Genomic DNA, 23,105 nt, shown 5'->3' on the forward strand with positions numbered 1-23,105 from the left:
TCCTTGGAGAAAAAAGCTATTTCTGCCACAAAAAAAAACATGAATAAATTGCGAAGCGCATCTGCCCACTTGCAGTTCGCGAATGCGCGTGTTGAAAATTAAAGAGACCGTCCCCACCGTCTTCCAGTCACTACCTTATTGTGTGGGCTTGGTGCACGCGATCCCAATTTCTGTGTGCGAGTGTGCGTGTGTGCGTGTGTTTTGTGGGCTGGACTCCATCACCCCTAAGCTGAGAGTGTAGAGAAAGCTAAGAAGCTCGGTGAACCAATCGCAGGTCTATTTCTAATCACGTGATCCCGCTCTCTCCCGTAGCCACGCGCAGAGAGCGGTACAGCGGATGACTGGTCCGGCCAGCACGTAGCTCCCTCGGCACTGTCAGCTTAGGAATGCGCAGTGTCTTCCTCCAAGGACGCCGACACCTCTTCGCTCACAAAGGAGAGATTTGGAGAGATTAGTGACGGCGTGGAAAAAACATGAGGGAACTGTTCTCGCAATACCCTCTCTCGCCCTTTCCGAAGCCATTCCGAATTTCCGAGGCCGTCGGCGCGATCCTCCCCTGCACAATTCTCTCTCTCGAATTCTTTCGTTTGTCTCTGCTGGTATTTGCTATCCGGGTTTCCAAAAACCAATGTAGTAGAGATTGCTTAGACTTGATAACTCTACAGCAAGAGGACGAAAAGGGGCTGACAGACACGAAGCTCCGAAATAAGCTCGGAGCCTATTGTCAAAATTAAGAATAGACAATGATAAATCAAAGGCAGAAAAAAGGGGCTAGACTCTAAATCAAGACCCACATCCGGCCACACAATCTGGTTAGACTCTAAATCAAGACCAATATTGTCGCCTCCTATCAGTGCGTTGGCGGCATGTAGGAAGCATTAGGGCTCTTATTGTGGCACCGGTAGTGCCGTAAAGTCATAGAGCCGTCATTGTACAGCCACATTTCAGAATGGTGTCTTGTTCGAGTCAATCGCAAGGAAATCCTTCACCTGACACGAGGTGCACTCCACAAGCCCGTAGTTAGGGTACGAAGTTTTTCTGTCAAGATCACAGTCAACTCGAAAATCTATTATGTTGACTCTATGACGCGGACATTGTTTTTCGTTTTTTTTCCAGTTTGTGGTCCTGATGAGCCCATATCGCTGGCGACTCCTTAATATGCACAGTGCAGGAGCAAAACATCGCCATTAAGTTCTGTACCTTGTTATTGTCTTGTTTACTTAGGAGGAAAGCACCTGAAGTGCGCTTTGACAAAATAGCATAAAATTGACGAGCGCTCGAGCAATTGGAACTTGTTGAGTTAAAACGAACACGTCTAAACCAGCCTATTCCAACATGCTTCCACTATTAAGCCAATGGTATTGTCTGACTAACACACACTGAACATTATATGCCACTGTGTTCTTCAAATGAAAATGAGCCAATGGTACTAACAGGACAACAGTAACCATTATAAGCTCGTGTTTATCCAACATTGGCAAGCCAATGCTACGGACAAGCCAACAGTGTTCACTTTATGCCAGTCGCGATCAAATATTGGAATACCAACCGACGGACAGACCAACGTTGACCATTTTATTCCAGTGTTCATCCAATATTAGCAAGCCAAGGGTACTTAAAAGCCAATGTTGTCCGGTTTACGCCAGTATTCATCCAATATTCGCAAGTCAATAGAACTGACAGTTCAATATTGTCCGGTTTATGCCAGTATTCTTCCAATATTCGCAAGCCAATGGAACTGAGAGGCCAAGATTGCACATTTTATGCCAGTGTTCATCCAATACTAGCAAGCCAGCGGAACTCACAGGCCAGAATTTTCCGGTTTATGCCCGTATTCTTCCAATATTCACATGCCAATGGAACTGACAGGCCAAGATTTCCCATTTTATACCAGTCTTCATCCAATATTCGCAAGCCAATGGAACTGTGAAGCCAACATTGCCCAGGTTTTGGCAGTTTTCACCCAATATTCGCAAGCGAATGGAACTGACAGGCGAAGATTGCCCATTTTATGCCAATGTGCTTCCAATATTGGTTGGTCATTGAAAAACCTGGCCCGTCACTGAAGATTCTATATAATGACATAGACAATATTGGAACAGATTGGCTAAAGTCGACCATCCTTTCGATTTTTTTTGCCAATGCTCTTTCAATATCGGCCCAACACCTTGTGCTGCCTGGGTGAGAGCATTTTTTTCTTTTATTGCAAGCTACACGGAACAGTTGTAAAAGAAAGATTATTCAGGTGAAACCTCAGTTGCAGTGTGATGGTCTACGAAAGCAGAAGCTGGTTGTGTGTAGGGTAAGGCAACCAGTAGAAACAAATCTACAACCAAAATGATAAACGTCTATTGTTTGATGCGTGTTGCCAGTAGTAAAACAAATCGCACTAGGCTCCAGAAAGAAAGCAAACGTTCAGAAGGAACTATACATTCATCAAGAGAGTGCAGAAAGCAACAAGCATTCCTAAAACAACTATTTCGTGCAATGAAATCCACAAAAATATGCAATGTAATCTCGAGTAAAAATATGATCATCAAAACAAAAAAGCGACACAACAACAAAACTATAGAATGATCATGCTAGAATATAGTGAATGAGCGTCTATGTATCAGTATTTTATGGAATGGGCGTGAATGGGTGATCCGCTGACAGCAGAAGCGCCAATAAGACGAGACCGTTTAAGTGGCGTACGCGTGGTTGAGTGCGCCTTTTTTTTTTTCCTTTTTTGTTGGTTTTCATACTATTTCCATATTACACTTAACATATTAAATATTACTATATAAGCACCTGTACTGTATTTTTCATTACATGGCTATTTTCGTGGCCAATCAGGCATGCATATCCTAGAGTCGTAACGGTCTTTTTACTATTCTTTGCAAATAACGTGTTTTAATCAATCGAATTAAAAAATATGCAACACGTCCATCTGTTAAATTCCAGCGAAACGTTCCATCAATAGATCAAGATTAATATGAATAAAAGTTAAAGCAAGACCCAACTTGCCAGCTACCCATGCCACGATGCCCAAATCGCAGAGTTCATTCAACTTTACCTCCACCACCTTACTTAGACAAACAAGTTTCGCTAAACACTTTGAAATCAATGTTTTGCAATTCTGAACAGGGCTGGGCAGAGATATCCAAAAAGTATTTGGGAACACAGATACTGAGATACATGTGTTTCACGGCCCAAATAAAGATGCTGAGATACATTTGTCTTTTATTCAACGGGACATCCGTCAGATACTTCTGCAGAAACAGCGAAAAAGTACTTGGGAATACAGATACAGATGCTTATAGAAATACATTTGTTCCCGAACGGTGCTACGTGGGGAGGGCGTAGTTCGTGGCGAAAGCAGATGACAATTTATGCTTGTGCTCCTTTTTTTGTGTCATTTTATGCATTTCCTTTTTACTCGAACTAATGCCCCTAACATATAACACCATGCCCTGTGAACCACATAGTTGCTGAACTCTAAAGACTGCCTGTCATGCTTGACAAAACGCGTTTGAACTAAATTCATCCTTTTTTGCCGAAAGGGAACACCTCCAACTGTCAACTTATATGCTTCTGAGTCACCTATAGTGTGAGGAGATTCGACAACGGAGCCGTATACCTTTTCTCAACTCAACTCCTTTCCACTGTTCGCTTTGCTAAATTAAAAATAGTGGAAGGCTTTGTGCGAAGAGTTGATTTTGTTATTCTTGCAAGTAACCTTCTTTAAACCAGTTTTTTTACGTTGGTGACTGAGATACACCATGTTATAGGGCGGGTTAATATGATAAATTCCGAAGCAACATGTTCCAAACAAATATTTTGATTCTTTAGATTTATCATAAAAATGGCAACAAATGTAACGAGATACCTAAATCTGGTAAAGTATCGCGATACAAACGATACATTGTAAATGTATTTCACCACGGAGATACAAATACATTTTTCAAGTGTATCTCGATAGAGAGATAAAGTTGCTTTAAAGTATCTCTAAGATACGATCGAGATACATTTGCATCGCGATGCAGCCATACCCTTAGACTTTGGGGGGGGGGGGGGGGGGGGGGGGGCGGCATCGGGGCTCGTGTCCCCCCTGGTGAGATCAGGAAGTAGGGGGGGAGGGGGCAGAGGCCCTCCCCCCCCCCCCCCCCCCACAGGGTCCGGGCCATGATCCTTACCGAGACGCTGTTTACGTGCCATGTAATGAGTTTCTAGTAGTGGCATGTAAACAAAATGACTCCCACGTTGCCTTTATTGACAAGATACATCGGAAATGGAATCCCAGCATGCTTTTGGTAGCTTCAGTGTCCAGTTCCGGCGATAAGATAACGCTCAGCACCCCGCCCCCCCCCCCCCCCCCCCCGGAGGACTTCTCAACCTGCCCCCCCCCTCCCCCCGCCCCCCCCCCCCCCCCCCCCCCCCCGGGAAAATATGAAGTCTACCGCCGCTGGATACAGCCCAGCTCTGATTCTCAACCACGAAGACCACCCTCAAGACCAGAACTGAAGGGCAAGGTTATCGGGGGATTTCGAACTGACGCATATTATCGCAATCTGTCCTCAAAAATGGCTAGCAGCAGCTGACCAGATGGGACGTCTACTTCTAGAAATACACACGCCTGCAACCACAACAATGTGCAACCGCTTCTTCAAAAAGCCGATAAACGCTCCTCCATTTCAGACTAATAGATATCTAACAATGTAATTACTTTACAAAAAGACAGGAAGCGAGGTCGTGTAGTAAATCACTGCCAAGTGTCCGCATTTATTATTCTGTCATGCGGTACCCTTGTGGTGTGAGTTACTAATACCGGCCATTATGCTATTCAGCTAAATGTAGAAACAAACACTTGAGAAAAATTTATGTTTTGCTCCTTGCGCCCCATCCCCTAAAATGCTCTGACCGCCTGACGCCGCTTCCGGCGAAATGCAATATCATATTCACAGCAAAACGACATCACTAGCGCTACCACACGGAAACAACAAACCCATTTTGCCTAGTCTCTTCCTCTGGCGAGTGCGCCCCTTCGGCTGCATAACAAAGCTTCTATAGAAAGCTTATCCCCATTAGTTCTGTAAAAACAGCAAGTCAAGCCTTTCCGTTTCAGTTGAGTACCGGTTTCAAGGGACCTTCGGGGAACGATGGAAGGGGCTAAAGTAAACTCATGCAGGCAGCGAGACAATCTTTTTAGCGCGAATGCTTCGGCTTCTTGCGTTAATATCAGAAGAAAATGAGTCATGACGAATCAAATCACAGAGATTTGAATTGCGGTTTCTTGAATGTGCTGAGTCATTCGAAACTTCATTAAAACACCCCGGGTGTGTAAAATGACGGTAGAGGATAAACCAACAGAAGGACAAATAAAACAATCCACTGTTTTATTTTAAGTGAAGCTACGATCATTACTCAATGTGCACTAAATTTTGTCATTATTGTCCAGCCCACTTTCCCAGTCTTCAACTTTTTGTCATCGCTAACCCGGAGAAGCCCGGCTTGAGGCGTCAGGACGACTGGCAGCCTTGGATTACGCGATGGAATCGCTACCAAGTCATCTCAGAACTCAGCAAGCAAGACGACGCTGCTCAGATAAATACTCCACTCTACGTCATAAGACGCAAGGCGAAGGAAGTTCTATACAGTCTCAAGTTCAGCGACGAACATTTATATATTTATTTATTTACCTTTTCAGGTTGCCTCGCAGCGCCTAAGGCTATATTGCGAGGGAGGGATGCACACGCATAAGCAAATGTTCAAAAGCACGGGGAACGATAACATGAGCGCGCAAAACAGATTTGTAATATTTACATGGTATTCAGTTGAACAGTGGCATAAGCATGAGTACGCACGAATCAAATGAGAAAGTCTGCATTTAAGATATTATCGAAGAACAAAGTTGTAGATGTGATCTTGATTATATCTTTCGTTAGAGAGTTCCAGTCGGTTGTTGCAGAGGGAAAAAGAAGTGCTAAATATATTCGTCCTACAGTGGTACTCTCTCACTTTTTTTAAGTGATCTTTTCTTCCTGATGTGAAGTGGGGAGGCAGCATGTAGTTAACTTTATACCAAGGTACTTATGAAATATGCTATGATACAACTTTAAGCGCATACACTTCCTTCTATGGGCCAGTGAGACTAAATTCAGTTCTCTTTTTAGCTGAATAATACTCGATCTAAAATTACAATTACCTGCTATAAACCTTTCTGCTCTATTTTGTACTTTCTCCAGTTGGTTCACAAGGTAGGCCTGGCTGGGTTCCCAAGAAACACTTGCGTATTCTAAGATAGGTCTAATATATGTAACATATAATGTGCTTTCAATGTTCATAGGGCAGTCTCTGAAGTTTCTATTAATAAAGTTAAGCATCCGAGTTGCTTTTGCAGTTATGTAGTTTACGTGTTTTATCCAGGTAAGGTTTTCTGAAAAATATACACCAAGGTATTTTACATCTGATACTGTCGCCAAAGAATTTCCGCTGATGTCATATATAAATAAGATAGGCTTGCGCTTACGCGTGGAACGTACGTGATTACATTTATTTATGTTTAAATTCATGCCCCATGTGTCGCACCAGGCTGAGATACGGCGGATATCATCTTGTAGTGCCCAACAGTGGGCAATTTCCTGAACCTCAGAATAGACTACACAGTCATCCGCATAGAGCCTTATATTTCATTGCAGTGACTGGGTAATATCATTGATAAAAATAAACAAAAAGCGGTCCCAATACTGACCCTTGTAGGACTCCGGATGTGACTGGTACGTGGGCAGAGTGCTTGCTTTTGATTAAAACGGATTGTTTTCTCTGGTGTAGATAGTCGGTCAGTCACGCGGTAATCTTAGTCGGTAAGTTTAATGTTAAAAGATTTTGGATGATAAGGGCATGAGGCACTGTATCAAACGCTTTTTGAAAGTCAAGAAATATGCCATCTACTTGGAGCCTGTTGTCAAATGAATATGCAAGATCGTGATAAAACGCAATCAGCTGCGTTTCACAAGAAAATCCTTTTCTAAAGCCGTGTTGTCAGGGAGTGAGATAGCTATTTTTGCTTAGATGACAGAAAACATTGCTGTAGATTATATGTTCCATTAGTTTAGAACAGGTGCACAGAAGAGAAATGGGTCAGTAATTTTTTACATCACGTTTTGGTCCATCCTTATGTATCGGAACTAACATTTGCCGTTTTCCTCTCGCTCGGGAGCTTTGCACTGGAAAGTGACTTTTTGAAAAAGATTTTTGAAAATGATGAGATGATCGCGGAACATTCAGTAAGAAGACGATTGGGTATACCATCAGGACCGTCTGCGTTGTCTGTTTTTACTCCATTTACCATTTTTAAGATACCGGGGTAAGAAATTTCAATTTAATTCATATTAAAATTAATTATTAAAAAATTTCGCTTTCTCTTCATCTTCTGTAACAGCTTGACCAGTGTCACTAATCGGGGGAATTCCGAGCGCTACTTTGTTTTTTGACTTTACATATTTCTCAAACTCCTTTGGGTTGCTTCTCAGTTTATCATTTAAAGACGCATAAAATCTGATTTGGCATCCAGCCGATATAGATTTGAATTGTTCACTTACAATGTTTAACCGTGAAAGAGAAGAATTATTGTTGTTTTTGCGGCATCTCAAATATGCTCGCCTTTTTCTTTTGTGCGAGGAGCGTAGTTCATCGGTCATCCACTGTTTGTCTGAGCGTCAATTGGAGCTTAGTACCTTGGAGGGGATGAATGCAGTAACTAAAGAATTTAATTTATTCCTAAAGAGATTCCACAGAGTTTCAACATCAAGTAGGTGGGAAAGCTCTCTAAACTTGGGGAAATAGTCACAAAGATTACTTCAGATGCCATGGTAGTTACCGCGAATATAAAAGAAAACTTCTCTAGGTGGATTTGGCCCATTGATTTCGGACGCGCTGGTTATGCCCCCAATTATTATTTTATGGTCGCTAATACCAGGAATACTGGACAGAGACCTTATAGGACCCCTCGTACTACTAGACAGCAGATCCAACGTACTCGCCCTCGTTTTGCCTAGCCTCGTCAGGAATGAGAAATGCTGATAAAGCTGAAAGCCGGAAATAAAATTAAGGTAAGTACTGTAAGCGGAAGAAGTATGCGACGTTATGGGTCGACCGTCTGCCCACTTCGCATTATTTTATTCACTTTATTTTTCACACTGCGACAGTTCACAATTGCGATGATAAGTTCACGCGCAGTTCTTATCTTGCGCCCAGCCGGCGACGGTGATTGTTAGGCATTAATTTATTTTACGCCCCCTTCAGTGTTATCGATATCTAAGTAGTAGTGCTTTTTATCAATAATAATCATAGCAAAACGTAATCTAAAGGGCTTTTGCTGGGATTTAGCAAAGTCTACCAACTGCTTGCATTCGTGCCTAACTTTGTCTGAAAAAGCTTCACCGACGGAGAAGTTACCATTTTTTAAATTTAAATCCACGGGACAGAACATGTTGTTCAAGCTTAAAAGATTGGAACTTCACAATTATCTGCCTTGTTAGTTCTGGATTAGGGCGGCCAAGCCTGTGTGCACGTTCGATGTCACTCCCTGCTACAATCACCTCAAGTTTGTCTTTACAGAACTGAATAGAATAGAATAGAATAGTTTATTCCAGGTTTCCTTCAAAATACATGAAGAACTTTGGATTCTGATTGGGACCATGTTTTGTTAGGTTCATCTATAATGCGATAAAAAATTTGATTATTTCTTTTCGACCTGTTTTCCAGGTCGTCTTGGTTTGAGCAGACCAAGTCACACTGAGCGGATAGGCTGGTTGACTGCGCGCCGACATCCTGCATTTCATCCTTATAACTTTTTAGCAAGGCGATATCCGTTGCCATTGCATGGAACTTCAGGTTTAGTGGTTGTATCTTTTTAGCCAGTAGAGCTTGGTTTTTATACATTTCTGCCACTTGACGTAGAAGCGCTTCTTGTCCCTTATCCAATTTTGGTAACAAATCAACAGCTTTCAGCAATTTTTTTTTAATTTTATCGTCGATGAGAGGTCGAGGGTTAAGTTCAACGTCACCAGAGATTAGCAACGTCAACTCCACAACCGTAGCACAAGGATTGGATAGCAGATTACAGCACCAAAAGCAGGAGTTTTCATGAAGACTGGGGAACGATGCCGGCTGGCGTTTCCGCGAGTACCGACCAACTTCGTAATAAACACGACTAACCTGAAGTAGAAGAAGGCGTGAGCGTACTGCGCACGTCATGCCGGCACCGAACCCCGTCCGAAGTGTGAGTGATGCGTCCTTTCATAGGCTGTGGTCATACGACGTACCGCTTCGTTGCCAGACGCGCCAGGCATCTTGCAGAAAAACCGCTGATGTTGGGTGCTGCGATGAAAACTGGTGGCTTTCTTCCGATCCGCGCGGTTCTGAGGTCTGACGATGATACGTTGGTTCACCGAACCATGCAACAGCAGCGATCTGAAGTAGAAGAAGGCGTAAACATACTGCGCACATCATGCCGGCACCGAACATAAACCCGACAAAGACCTGAGGGACCCGAGGGCCTTTAAAAAACATGGACGTAGACCGCGACGAAACATCCCAGACGAACGCGCTACGGTGAAACGCAGAAAGCAAGAGACTCACGAGGCTCTCAAAAGTATTTTTATCGACATTTTCAAGCTGGATGAGAGATTTAAATATCGCGCTTTGAAAGACGAGCTAGTCCGGGACCGACTCTTGCTAGGTCTCCTCGATATGTCTCTCGGCAAGAAGTTGCCACTCGGCCCTGCGCTTACCGTCGAGATCGCGTTGACTTCCGCGCGAAACTCGGAAACCGTCAAGCAACAAAACAACAAAATGCTAGGTACGCAATGTTAGCACGGCTCCGCCGTCGACGAACTGAGCTCCGCACACAAAAACAAAAACGAAATCAAGAAAACAAAGCCGGTGGATCGCCCGCAAAAAAGCCATGCTGGTATCCGCCAGCCACGCGAATGGTGTGGTAGTGCTTCGGTTTACACCAGGACACCAGATGACATGAAGGAGCTAATTTTGTAGAACAGGATAGGGCAAGGTAATAACATCTCTAGCGAAAAGAGCCGGTCATCCAATGTCATAAATGCGCTCTATAGTAGACCGATATAGGCTCAGGTGATAACACCTGTAGCAAGAAGGGGCATTCGCCAAAAGCCATGAACGTGTTATATTGAAGAACAGGATAGGCCAAGGTAATAACATATCTAGCGGGAAAGGGCGGTCGTCAAATGACATAAACGTGCACGTATTGCAGAACAATATAGGCTAAGATTATAATATCTCTAGCAAGAAATATTATAATAACAATTATAATATTATAATATTAATATATTATATTATTAATAATAATAATATTATAATAACAATTATAATAACACGCAAGGTCGTCACATGCCATAAAAATGCTATATTGTAGAACAAGGTAGGCTAAGGTCATAACATCTCTAGCGGGAAGGGATGTTTGTGAATTGTCATAAACATGCACATATTGTAGAAGAATAAAGCCTAAGATCAAACAATTTCAAGCGAGAAGGGGCGGTTGTCACATGTCATAAGTGTGCTATATTGAAGAACAATATTGACTAAAGTTATAATTTCTCTCGCGGGAAGGCGTGGTTGCCAAGTGCAATGAGCGTGGTATTTTGTACAGTAGGCAAAGACAAGGTCATTTCATCTGCAGCGAAAAGGGGCGGCCGTCAAATGCCGTAAACGCGCTAGGTTGTAGAACAAAACAGTAAGTTGACAACATCTCTTGCCAGAAGGGGCGGCCGTCAATAACCAGGAACGTCCTAAATTGAAGAAGAGGCTAGCCAATACCATGACACCTCTAGCGGGAAAGGTCAATCGTCAAACGCCAAAAACGTGATATTTTGTAGTACAGAATATGCCAACAATATGACACTTCTAGCGAGGTCTGGTTGTCAAATGCCATGAGCGTGCTGTTTTTTTTAGAACAAGGTAGGCAAAGGCAGTAACATCTCAACCGACAAGGGGCGGTCGCCGGATGCTATTAACGTACTATTTTGTTAGAATGAGATAGGCTAATGTAAAAATAACTCTACCGAGAAGAGGAGGTGGTGAAACGACATGAAGGTGATATTTTGTAGAACTGGATAGGCCAAGGTGATATCATGTCTAGCAAAAATGGGTGGTCGCTCGATGCCATGAACGTGCTATTTTGTAGAACACGATACGCCAAGTTTATAACATCTCAAGCGAGAAAGGGCCGTCGTCAGATGCCATAAACGTGCTCTATTGTATAACAAAATAAGTTAAGGTCATAACATTTCTTGCGAGAGGGGTGGTCGCCAATGCAATGAACGTGCGATTATGTAGAACAGGATAGGCCAATGTAATATCATCTCTAGCGAGAAGGAGTGTTCGCCAGATGCCATGAACGGACTATTTTGTGAAACAGGATAGGCCAAAGTCACAACAATTCTAGCGAGAAGGGGCGGCCGTCTAATGCCATAAACGTGCTATGTTGCAGAATAAGGCAGAATAAGGCATTAAAATCTCTAGCCAGAAGGGTCGTTCGCCAAACGTTAAGAACGTCCATTATTGCAGAACAGTCTAGGCCAATGTTATAACACCTCTAGTGCAAAGAGTTCGGCGTCAAATGCCAGAAACGCGATATTTTGTAATACGGGATATGCCAAGAATATGACACTTCTAGCGAGAAGGTGTGGTCTTCAAATGCCATGAACGTGCTGTTTTGTAAAACAAGATAGGCCAGGGCAGTAACATCTAAAGCGAGAAGAGGCGGTCGCCAGATGCTGTGAACATGCTATTTTGTTAGAATAAAATAGGCCAAGCTCATTACATCTTTATAGAGAAGGAGCGGTTCTCAAATGCCATGAACGTGCAGTATAGTGGAACAGGAGAGGAAAGGGTAGTAACGTCTCTTGCTAGTAGGGGCCGTCACCAGATGCCGTGAATGGCTATTGCCACGAACGTGCTATTTAATAGGACAAATTAGGCCAAGGGGATACCATCTATAGTTAAACGTGAGCGCGTTGGTTTTGATGACTTATTACAGAAAGAATAAACAGAAAGGACGGACAAGGACGGACATCTTTCGACTTTCAACAACATGTAGCGTTCTTTATTAGAAGTTGGCATCGAGATCGGTGAACCTAGAGAAAAAAAAGGGGGGGAAGGAAAGGACAAGTGACAGAAGGGAGGGAGAGGGAAGAGGGAAAGGAGTAAAAGGGGGGAAGGAAAGAGAAAGCGAAACAAGGGAGGGAGAGGGGGAGAGAGAATCGGGGCAGCGGAGGAGCGAGGAATTGTTAGCCCAGTGGGACAAGAAGGGGGGTCGGCATGAGAAAGTCGGGAAGTTGTTAGCCCGTTAAGATTAGGAGGAGGGGAAGGAGAAGAGGGGTCATCTCGAGACACAGAGCGGCGCCGCATCACCGCACTGTCAGGGAGCAAGGGCCCCCCGGGCCCGCGTCAAGGCCGCAAGTTACCATCACTAGCGAATAGGGGCGGTCGGCAGATGCCACGGACGTGTTATATTGTAGAACAGACAATGCCATGTTCATAGCATCTCAAACGAGAATGGTGGTCGTCAAATGCCATCAACGTCACGCTATAATGAAGAACAAGGTAGGCTAAGGTTATAACCTCTCTAATGAGAAGGGTTGGTCATCTAATGCCAAGAATGAGCTATTTTGTTGAACAGGACAGGACAAGGTCGCAACAACTCTATCGAGAAGGGGAAGTCTTCAAAAGCCATGAACGAGCTATTTTGTAGAACAGGAAAGGCTAAGGTCATAACACCTCTAGCGAGAACTGGCGGTCGCCAAAGGATATAAACATTATAATGTGTAGAACCAGAAAGGCTAAAGTCGTAACGTTTCTAGCAAAATGGAACCGTAGACCAAGGCCGTGAACGTGCTATTTTCAAGAACAGGATTGGCCAAGGTCATGTCACCTCTAGAAAAAAGGGGCGGTCGTCAGATGCCATGAACGTACTAATTAGTAGAACAGGACGGGTCAAGGTCATTCAATCTCTAGCGAATAGGGGTGCTCGTCAAATGCCAGAAACGTGCTATATTGCAGAACTAGGTAGCCAAAGGCTATAACATCTTTAGCGAGAATGAGCGGTCGTCAAACTCGAAGAACGTGCTATATTGAAGAAAATGCTCGGCTAAGGTAGTAACACCTCTAAAGAAAAGGAGCAGTCGTTGAGTGTCATAAATGTGCTATTTTGTAAGACAGGATAGGCCAAGGTCCTAACATCTCCAACGAAAAGGGGCGGTAGATAAATGCAATGGACGTTCTATTTTGTAAAAGAAAGAAGTTAGACGTCGTTAAATTTCTAGCGAGAAGGGTGGTCATTAAATGCAATGAACGTGCTATTTTGTAGAACAGGAGAGATCAAAGTCAAGATACCTCTAGCGAGAACGGGCGATCTTCAAATGATATGAACCTGTTAATAGTGCGATTCGGGCTAGTGGGTACTTATGTTTGGTGGTAAATATGCCAAACTGTATATGGAGAAATCCAGGAAAGCCATTGAAAGCCACTTCAGGCCTGTCAAGGAAGTTTCGCTGCCTAAGATTAAAACGTACACAAACTTCTTGTGCCAAAGGTTTGAGTTGACTATCTTGGCTAAAACAGTTGGAGCTTCAAGAAGCCTTAATTTATCGGTGTTCTTCACGGCGAAAACTCACAAGACTGGGTACCCGTTTAAAGCGATCATCCCTAAAAAGGACTCCTGCTAGCGTGAGGCAGCAGTCTTCCTCTGCAGACATTTTCCGGGGTTGAATTTGCGGGATCCTGTACTTGTAAAACGCTTTGAATAAATAATTGAATTTTTACACAGCGAAGACTTGAAAGGGGAAACAAGATTTTCGGTAGACGTGGAAGATTTATTTTATTTTGTGCCACATAACAGACTACTGGTGGCTGTGAAGACATGCATCGAGGAGAGCGGGGAGCTGCCATTCCGTAGTTCCACTAGAATAATTGTTGAAGGCTTTTTTAGAGTTGCTACTTCACTACCTCCAGAACACCTTGGTTTCTTATGAAGGGTAGTTTGTGCAAAACCGAGGCGCTAGCAGTGGATCGAGGGTGTCGCCGGATCTGTGTAATATTTTCTTGCTTCCTGTGATAGGGCAATCGAAAAGGTTTTGGTAAAGAATTACAGGCTCAACAGTTTTAGGTACGTTCACGATTTGTTTGTGTTAAACTGAGATTCTCTAGAGGTTAACGAAGATAATATTGTCTCTGGAGTGCTTGAGGTTATTAAGAGTTGTGCGAAAAGCTTAAAATTTACGCATTAGACCGCGAGTTTTGGGCGCCTGGAATTTTTGGAGTTGGGTCTTTTTTATGATGACAAGAAAGAGAGAGAAAAATATCTTGCTTCATTTATACGCCAAGGTCCGGCGCTCAGTTGTATTTGTTCACATACCAGCCCTCACCCAACATGTTTTTCACGTGCTGAATGAGTGCCGGCAGGAGAATATGGGCATTGGTAGGTGGACTAAGCCAGTCCGTCCATGCGTGAGGTTGGAGACTGTGGGATAGGGAGGAAAGAGAGGATAGGAGGGTAGGTTGTATATAGGAGCATCGCCACAGGCAATGCTCTCTAGAGTGGGGTATTCGCCACAGTTGGAGCATTTCGGGCGTCTGGCAAGGCCCTGGATATATTGGCGAATGAGGGGAGTCATGATCGAATTGGTTTGATGTTTGCGAAGAATGGCGCTGTCCTCCTGCGAGAGGGATTAGGCTGGAGCGATAATTGTGGCGGTGTTAGCGCGTTGTTCTCTTAGGATGGATGTACGCTCCTTGTGCAAGAGTTTTCGGTGTTCCTTGGGGTCATAGTCGGACGGCCAGAAGAATGGAGGACCCGGAAAATTCGTAACGCGGGTGAGCTCATGAGCTCGGTTGTGTTCTTCTACGCCTTGATGTCCGGGGATCTATTGGAGGGTAACATGGAGGGAGGGATGCCTGTTAAGGTGACGTTGCAAAAGGCTGCGGATATGTCCGGGCAGCGCACCGTCGCGAAAACTGTGTCAATTTTCCTGGCTATCTGTTCGAATGTAAATGTGGAGAGCAGGATGGTGAGGTCGACTGATGGCTTCAAGAACCGCTAGGGTCTCCCGGGCGGATGGGGTAGGGACATTGCTGTGTTCATTATTATGCTCATAACCAGGCCCTACTACAGCCGTTATGCTTCTGCTGGGACTGTGACTGGCATCTGTGTAGTAATATGTGGTATCCGTTCTTGGTGTCTCTCGGTCTATCCGTTCGAATAGTTGTGTGCGTCGGGCAGCATGTTTGTCCGGATTCATATGTTGAGGTATGGGCATGACTGCGACGCGGGGTAGGGACTCCCATGGCGGGGGTAGGGGTAGGGGTGGTGTAAAAGGATGCAAGGTGGTGGTGTCGTAGCCTTGATTCTCGAGGAGCTTGCGGCCTTGGAATGATGTTTGAAGCCTTGCAATATGTGCTTGGCGGCAAAAAGTGGTACGTTCTTCAAGTGTGTTAAAAAGTCAAGTCGAGGCCACTAGACAATTTGCGGGAAATCGTAGTACTCCTAGGACTAGTCTGGTGTATCTTCTGAGCGCTGCTTCTAATTTGGAGAGCTGCGACTTGGTGATGATTATATATGAAAGCTGGTACAGTACACGGGAGTAGACAAGGGCCTTGATAATCCTGCGAAGCTCCTGGTCCTTGAGTCCTCTTTTTCTGCGCGTTGCTATACTTAGCATTTGGTAAATCTGATTGAGTGGCCGCAGTATCGTGTCCATCCATACGTGGGCCTTGCCATTGTCCTCTAGGAGGAATCCCAGTATTCGGATGTGAGAGTGGCGAGGGATAGCGGTGTGGTCAATGTGGAGCTTAATGCTGTCGCGTTGCTCTTCTGCTTTACGGCCTGTTTCATTGGTAACTGCAATGAATTCGGATTAGGTGTGACAGCATTTGAGGCCAATACTGCTCAGGTGGTTCTGAATGACATCTAGACCTGACTGGATCGTGTGTTCCTGTTATCCAAAGAATTCTTACAACACCAGATTGTAATGTCATCTGCATAAATGTTGTGTTGCAGGTATGATATAGGACGGAGCTGGGCAGGTCTGTGAAGTAGTCAATATTAAGGAGAGTGGGGGAAAGAATGGAACCTTGAGGGACGCTGGTAGCTAGTGTTCGGCAAGCCGAAAGCTCTCAATTGATTTGGATTTGTATAGAACGACCAGTTAAGAAACCTTTTATATAGTTGTAGAGGCGAGCGCCCGGTGGTAGTGTCAGAAGGTCGGTAAGGATGGCTGAATGTGGTACGTTATCGAACGCCTTGTGTGTGTCTACTCCCGCGGTTGTTCGAGTTTGGACTAGGCTAATATTTTTGTACACATCCTCCGATATTCGGAGCATGGTGTCCTGAGGGCTGACACGTGTGATCGGAAGCCTGTCTCGTGTAGGGGAGAGCGTCACTACTTTCCATGTGCCAATTGAGACGGTTGAGGGCCATGCGTTCCATTTATTTGCCTACACATGATGTGAGGGTTATCGGACGAAGGTTGGTAATAGAGTTGGGGGGCTTGCCGGGTTTGGGGATTGGAATTATCACTGCCGTTTTCCATTCTTGTCGAAGGGTGCCAGATTCCCATGCGGTGTTTATGTATTCAAGAATCTGTTCTAATCGTGGAAGTGGGAGGTTACGGAGGGTAGTGTATGCAATGCCGTCTTTGCCTGGAGCCGTGTTTCGTTTTAGTGAAGATATGGCCGCGTGTAGCTCACCTGCCGTAAAGTTGCTGTTGATGCCTGTGTCCATTTGGTCGAGTGATCCGTGTGGATAGCTAGGAAGTTGCTCTGTACTCGGGCCGATGGGATAGAACGTTTGGTAAATTTCTTCTGATGTCTGTTCTCGCGTCTTGCCAGAGTGCATCACAATTTTGTCAATTTTGTGTCGTGTGTAGCCCTGTCCTAGAAGCGTGCGTAAGATTTCCCACATCCTAGGAGTGTGGAGTTGACCATGTAGCTGGTGACACGTTTCAAGCTAGTTTTTAGTACAGAGTTGTTGCGCGTATTCTTCAGCCTCTAGCGGGATTTGTTGGATAACCTTGCGAAGGCCACGATTTCCTTTTTGTTTCATCAATTTTTGAACTAGTCTGTGTTGCTTGTTCCAAAGGTAAAGCAGATGAGAATCTATTTGCGGGTGTTCAGGGGTGCGTGTGATAATTTTAGTGTGCTTTGATTTCGTTTCACGTATGGCGTTGACCCATGGCTGTAGATCTGTCGGCCGTGTACCTCGTCTAGGTCTTATCCAAACCGGTGCCACTCAGTGAGTTGTGTCTTTGGGCCTCCGTGAGCGGGATGGGGCTTGATGTGAGGATCAGCTAGCTTGATTTCGATGATGCGATGATCACTGTCTAGGTTTTCGTGAATATTCGTCCACGTGACGTTTCCGACACCGCGGTGCCAGCTGAGGTCTGGGTTAGTTCTCACTCAACGCTGTTGCCCTGTCGCGTGGGGTCCGTTGTGTCGTTAATGGGGTATCCACACGAAGGAGAAATCCGCCCCTTTCCTCCGCGGACCGCGCAGCACGTAAGACATACGTCATTCCTTTTTGACGCCTCGCGGCGCCGTTCTCCTGTTCTCCTCCGTGGCGGAGGCGCGGAGTCTTCGTGCTGTCAGCAGGAAAGCTCCGCAGGTGCACGCGGCGGAGCCTGGGACGGAGTTTCCCGGGTTGTTGACGTCACGACATCCGTCCGCGGAGTTCTCCTTCGTGTGGATACCCCTTAAAGGGGTATCCACACGAAGGAGAAATCCGCTCCTTTCCTCCGCGGATCGCGCATCACGTGCGACATACGTCATTCCTTTTTGACGCCTCGCGGCGCCGTTCTCCCGTTTTCCTCCGTGGCGGAGGCGCGGAGGCTTCGTGCTGTCAGCTTGAAAGCTCCGCAGGTGCACGCGGCGGAGCCGGGGACGGAGTTTCCCGGGGTGTTGACGTCACGACATCCGTCCGCGGAGTTCTCCTTCGTGTGGATACCCCTTGAGGAGCGTATATCTGTTGTCCTGAGATTTGCGTTCGAGACGCATCACGGTTTTGGTGGTGCGCGTATAGCCCCAGGAAGTGTTATGCGCATTAAAATCACCAGCGAGGATGATGTGAATGTGCTTATGTTGCTGTATATACGCTTCTATCCACCTCACAGATGGCCCATCGAGTCCTGGAGACCAGTACACGTTGGCGATGATAACATCCCGATTGTTGAGGCGACATTGTACTATAACCTGCTCCTGGGTTGAGTTGTTTATAGAGGCGGTGTCGATTAGAATAGCTGGAATATGCCGAGTTACGAACGTGGTGGTGGTAATTGATATGTGGGCTCATTGTGGGGTTTGTTTATCGTTTTGGTGATACTGCCTTGCACAAAGTGATAATCCAGGTAATGTAATAGGACAGTCCGCTTCTTGATCCAGGATGATGTCAGGTTTGCTTGTCTCTGTATGGATAAATTGTTGGAGAAGCCCTTTCTTTCTGCGGAGACCCCGGCAGTTCCATTGCCAAATTGTTACGAACTATTGGAGGATGCCATGTTGAGATAATGTATTAGATAAAGGTTCCTTGATGTTAATGAGTGCGGGTCCGTGCTCGCGAGCCATCGTTTGCATATTGGCTACTAATTGTTGAGCTACTACGTCGGTGCGTGCGAATTCGTGTTTCTTTCAGTGTATCTCGGTTTGTATGGTACGAATTATCGGGACCTCATTCATTAGCATCTCGAAGGCGTGTTCAAGAAGTTGTATAGTTGTAATTTCCGGTGCCAACCCTGCTGTGCGGGATACTTAGGGGCGCTGAATCGTTTGGGCGTATGATGCATGCAAAGTTGGAAGGCTCGTGACGGGAGCTGTGTATTGCGAAGGAGAAGAGAACGGGGAAAGTGTAGATGAGGGTTGTGAACGGGCCGGCTCACCCACCTCCCGTGTTGAAGAGGTGGATCGGTTTTGTGCCATGAATAACTTGAAAAGAGCAGCTAAAAGAGGAAAAAGAAGTTCAAATGACTGTTGCGCAAGTCGAGCAACTCTAGACGAAAACTGGGCAAGGAAATCACGTATGTGCTTCTCTGCCGCAAGGATGATTGACGACCAGACTCCAGAGCTTGGTTGCGAACGGTCAGATGGTTGGTCAATACGGAGATGATGTTGTTCATTGCACCTCTTTGTTGTCAATATCTGGCTGAAGGACGGTCACGTGCGTTTTTGTCTTTGTGAAAAATGTTGTTCCGGGGTTTTGTTGTGGGCCGGTGTTTTGACAGAAGTCTGGTTTTGGGGAAGTGCCTCTTCCCGTTGGTGTTCTCGTTGAGATATTTTGCTGTCTATTACTTGGGTGGAGTCCGCCTTTAGTGTAGTGCTTGAAGTTCAAGTAGTGGCAGAGCGAGAGACTGTCAGGTTCTCTCGGGGGATAGATTGTTCTAGGGCCGGAAAGTTGGTGGCCTTTTGACCGAGCTGCGAGCTGCTCTGTAGCCGAGATTGTTTACTTCACGTATGCGGGTGACCGCGGCTCGAATGCTCTAACTGGAATTCCTAGGAGTGGCGACACCTTCAGAAGCAAGGAGGATGCAGCCAGGTTTCGAGTGTCAACAGATAATAAGTTGAGTAGGTAGTTCGAATGGATTTGAATTACTGATGCTGGCGCGTGTGATTCGTGCAGCTTGGTGAGTTTCAGTTCGTTCAGCTTTGTTATTATCTTTGTTTGGTCTATGGGCATATAAATAACAGTAAGTGCTGGAGACAAGCTCTCGATGAAAATGATGGTACTGCTGCTCGATGACGTTGATTGGGCCCCATAGCTGCAAAATAAAGCCCTCATCGTCAGTCGTGCCCATGCTGTCAGTCGCTGAAATGATGAAGGCATTGCCCAGGGGTCAAATATGTGATGTCCATGTTGATTTGCGAAGCTGAGGACGAGGATGTGGGGACTTTCGTGCACTCGCCTTTACGTGCTGGAGTTGACGGGGGTAAACCAGGCGCCGGTGGAGACGGAGTTGGGTTAGTCTCTGGTGCAGTCTGTGTTTGCGCAGGTGGTCGATCCCCGTCTGCCGAGGACATGGCGCAGCGGCGGGTGCATGTACCGGAACCTCAGAGGTGGCGACTTCTGTTATATAGGATTTTATACAAAAAAGTCGAGGAGCACTAAAATTGTTCTGCACGCTAAAGGACACTTCGTCGTCGTTTCAGTGTTAAGAGTATGTGCACCGATTTAAGAAAATGATGCTGTCATATAATTCGGCCGAACTCGTAAAGAGGGGAATTGCCTCTTCTTGCCTGGCTGTCTCCTTAAAAAATTCTTGCCCTCGCATGATGAGTTTTAGTTTTCAGTTGCAGCTGTACAGATTACAGGATAAGGGGTTCACTTCCCGGGCCTTACGTGATGTCGCTGACGGGTTACTCAAGAAGCTTCAGATGCTTATTAGGGGAGAGGAGGCCGAGATGGAAAAGCCTGAAGTTAGACCTGTTGCCCTGCCTTATGTACTTAAGGTCGGTCACAATCACAAAATTGTGGCGAATGAATTTGGATCAGCACCGAACCAACTTTCTAAGCTTTGCCGAAGAATAAATGAAGCAGGAGTGCTGGCTGACGCAGACGGGGTGTGCGGCTAGCGTTATAGCACCAAGTTTCGGCAAGATGCCTTAGGGGTCACTTACGAGGTCCACTCGCCTTGCAGTAGGGTATTTGTTGGCCAGATGGGGAGGTGCATTAATGATAGAATCAGAAAACAGTCCGCCGCCACCTGGCAATACCCGTTTGTCCACTTGGCGGTACATTGTGGTAGGCGTGAGTGCCAGGCCTCGTTTAATAGTACCAAGATTATGGGAAAATTCAAAGCAAAATACGCGAGATACCTGACGCATTAATGGCAAGGGCCCATGGCACGCATCTGTGCGGCTATGCTTATCCTCTTGGCCTTCTCCAATAAGTAGCAGGCTGCTATCGGTCACTCAATAGTGACGGCAGGATTTCCAGGTGTTTAATGAAAGTCCATCTTATTTGCCCATGTACGCTCTTATTCTTCTTTTTATGTGTTTCCTTGAGTAAAGTTCAGTTGCACGTTGCGCCTCGACCTATGTGCTTCTTTCTTTGTCCCAGTTTTTTTGGCTTATTTACCACCAGCCATGAACCTGCTATTTTGTAGAACTGTATAGGCCAAAGTCATAATATCTACAAAAGAGAACGGGCGGTCGTGATATGAATTGAATGCTCTATTTTGTAGAACAGGATAGACTACGGTTACATATTTTTTAGCGAGAAGGGGCGGTCGCCTGATATCATGAACATCCTAATTTGTAGAGCAGGATAGGCCAAGGTCTAAATACTTTTAGCGAGAAGCGGCGGTCGTCAAATGCTATAACTGTGTTATACTATACAACAGGATAGGATAAGGTCATCATAACATCTCCCGCGAGAAGGGGCGGTAGTCAAATCATATGAACGTTCAATGTTTCATAACAAGATATGCTAAGGCCCTAACATTTCTAGCAAGAAGGGGGTGTCATCAAGTGCCATGAACTTGCTTCTTTGTTGAGCAGGATATGCCCAGCTAAGAACATTCTAAGCGAGAAGGGGCAGTACAAATGGAGAGGCCCACGGCCTACGTGAAGCCTGGATTGTTTAGTCTTTCAGTACTTCATAAACTTGCTCCAGAATGACCTCGCTTCCTTTTACGCAGTCTTTACGACGATCGATGCAGAGGGGGCGTGTCGTCCTTGGTAACAATACGGTGCTTCGCAAATACGGTCTTGCGCAGCTTCGAAGAACGTTGGGAAGCCGTCGCTGTATTTGACGAGGAGGTTAATAAGCTGCCGTTGTTTCGAGGACTGAATCTTGGGATCAATGTCGAGCTTAGGGTATTAAACCGAACCCAAACCGTGAACAGAAAACAGGAAAAGACCCTTATGTTCGCAAAAACCGGAGCTGAACCGGAACGGAATAATTTTTTTCGTTCCCGAGCGGAACCGATATGTTTTCCATGCGGTTTTCGGTTCATACGCGAAGTCGGGTTGCGTGAAAAAGGCACCGCGAAAAACACAATAACCAAAAAAGTAACCACAAGAGTTTAAAAAAAAATATATATTTTTGCACTTATAGGAGCTGAACCGGACCGAAATAATTATTTTTTTCGTTCCTGGGTAAAACTGATAAATTATTTTTGCGGTGTTTCATTCATATTGGAAATCAAAAAGCGAGAACAATAGGTAACGGAAAGCTCTGTAATGTTCCGTGATCAGGTTTTCACATAACGGTCGTCTTCATAATTTAAAAAAGTTCGGCTCGAGAACTCAAACGAAATTAGCACAGTAAGTATAAATTCTCCGGAATGTCCGGTCTTATATATTTTTTAAACAAAAGCGCACATTCCTCCCACCCTTTTCTTGGGGACCGGAAATGGGTCATCAAAGAAAATTTACCACTACAACATACCCAATTCGTACGTCAGCAAACGCGACCAATTAATGAGCCTGTTTTGTGGCAAAACCGTTGGTTGTTTTTTCATATTTTACTAAACGGTTGGTTGTTTTTTCATCTCTTACTAAACGCGCAGAAAGGAAAGGAAAACAAATAAAAAAGAGGTATAAACAACACGCCTAATGTTGTCTATACCTTTCCTTGTATTTGTTTGTTTTGGCTTTCAGTCCGAGCACTGTTTGGTTCACCTTGTCTTCAATTTTGTAGAGTTGTGTGCTATTTACTTAAAACGCCTTGATTTCATTGTACGACTGATGGAATAAAAAAGCGATACAAAGGACTATGGATATTTTATAACCTGCACTAGTTGCCATAATGTGGCGCATCCAATCTGCTCTTAAAATAACTCAGCGAATTTAATAATCTGTCCGAAATTAAAGTCTAGCACCGGGAAGAAAAGGGGGGGGGGGGCTCAATCAACCGTTACAGCCACATAAAAGAACAAAACACCTTCAATCTCTGATAGCAGAAACAGCAAACACCTGAACGTTTCCTCCTCTGATATACAAACATCAAGGCGCAGAGCTCTTCTGAGCATTGCTAGACAAGGAGCCCCGGCTTTCAAGGGACGCTAACGTGCTGCCGTTTTGGGAGGAGAGAAGGGAACGCCATCCAG

At 45.2% G+C, this 23,105-nt stretch overlaps 2 pseudogenes; both read right to left on the bottom strand.

The window, feature by feature from the left end:
* Window positions 1-8,251: 8,251 nt before the first annotated feature.
* On the bottom strand, window positions 8,252-9,492 carry LOC120840650 (annotated as a pseudogene).
* Window positions 9,493-14,433: 4,941 nt separating this feature from the next.
* On the bottom strand, window positions 14,434-16,188 carry LOC115325399 (annotated as a pseudogene).
* Window positions 16,189-23,105: the final 6,917 nt, after the last annotated feature.

Source organism: Ixodes scapularis, unplaced genomic scaffold (genome assembly GCF_016920785.2).
Source record: "Ixodes scapularis isolate PalLabHiFi unplaced genomic scaffold, ASM1692078v2 PGA_scaffold4__175_contigs__length_147842914, whole genome shotgun sequence".
NCBI classification, from domain to species: Eukaryota; Metazoa; Arthropoda; class Arachnida; order Ixodida; family Ixodidae; genus Ixodes; species Ixodes scapularis.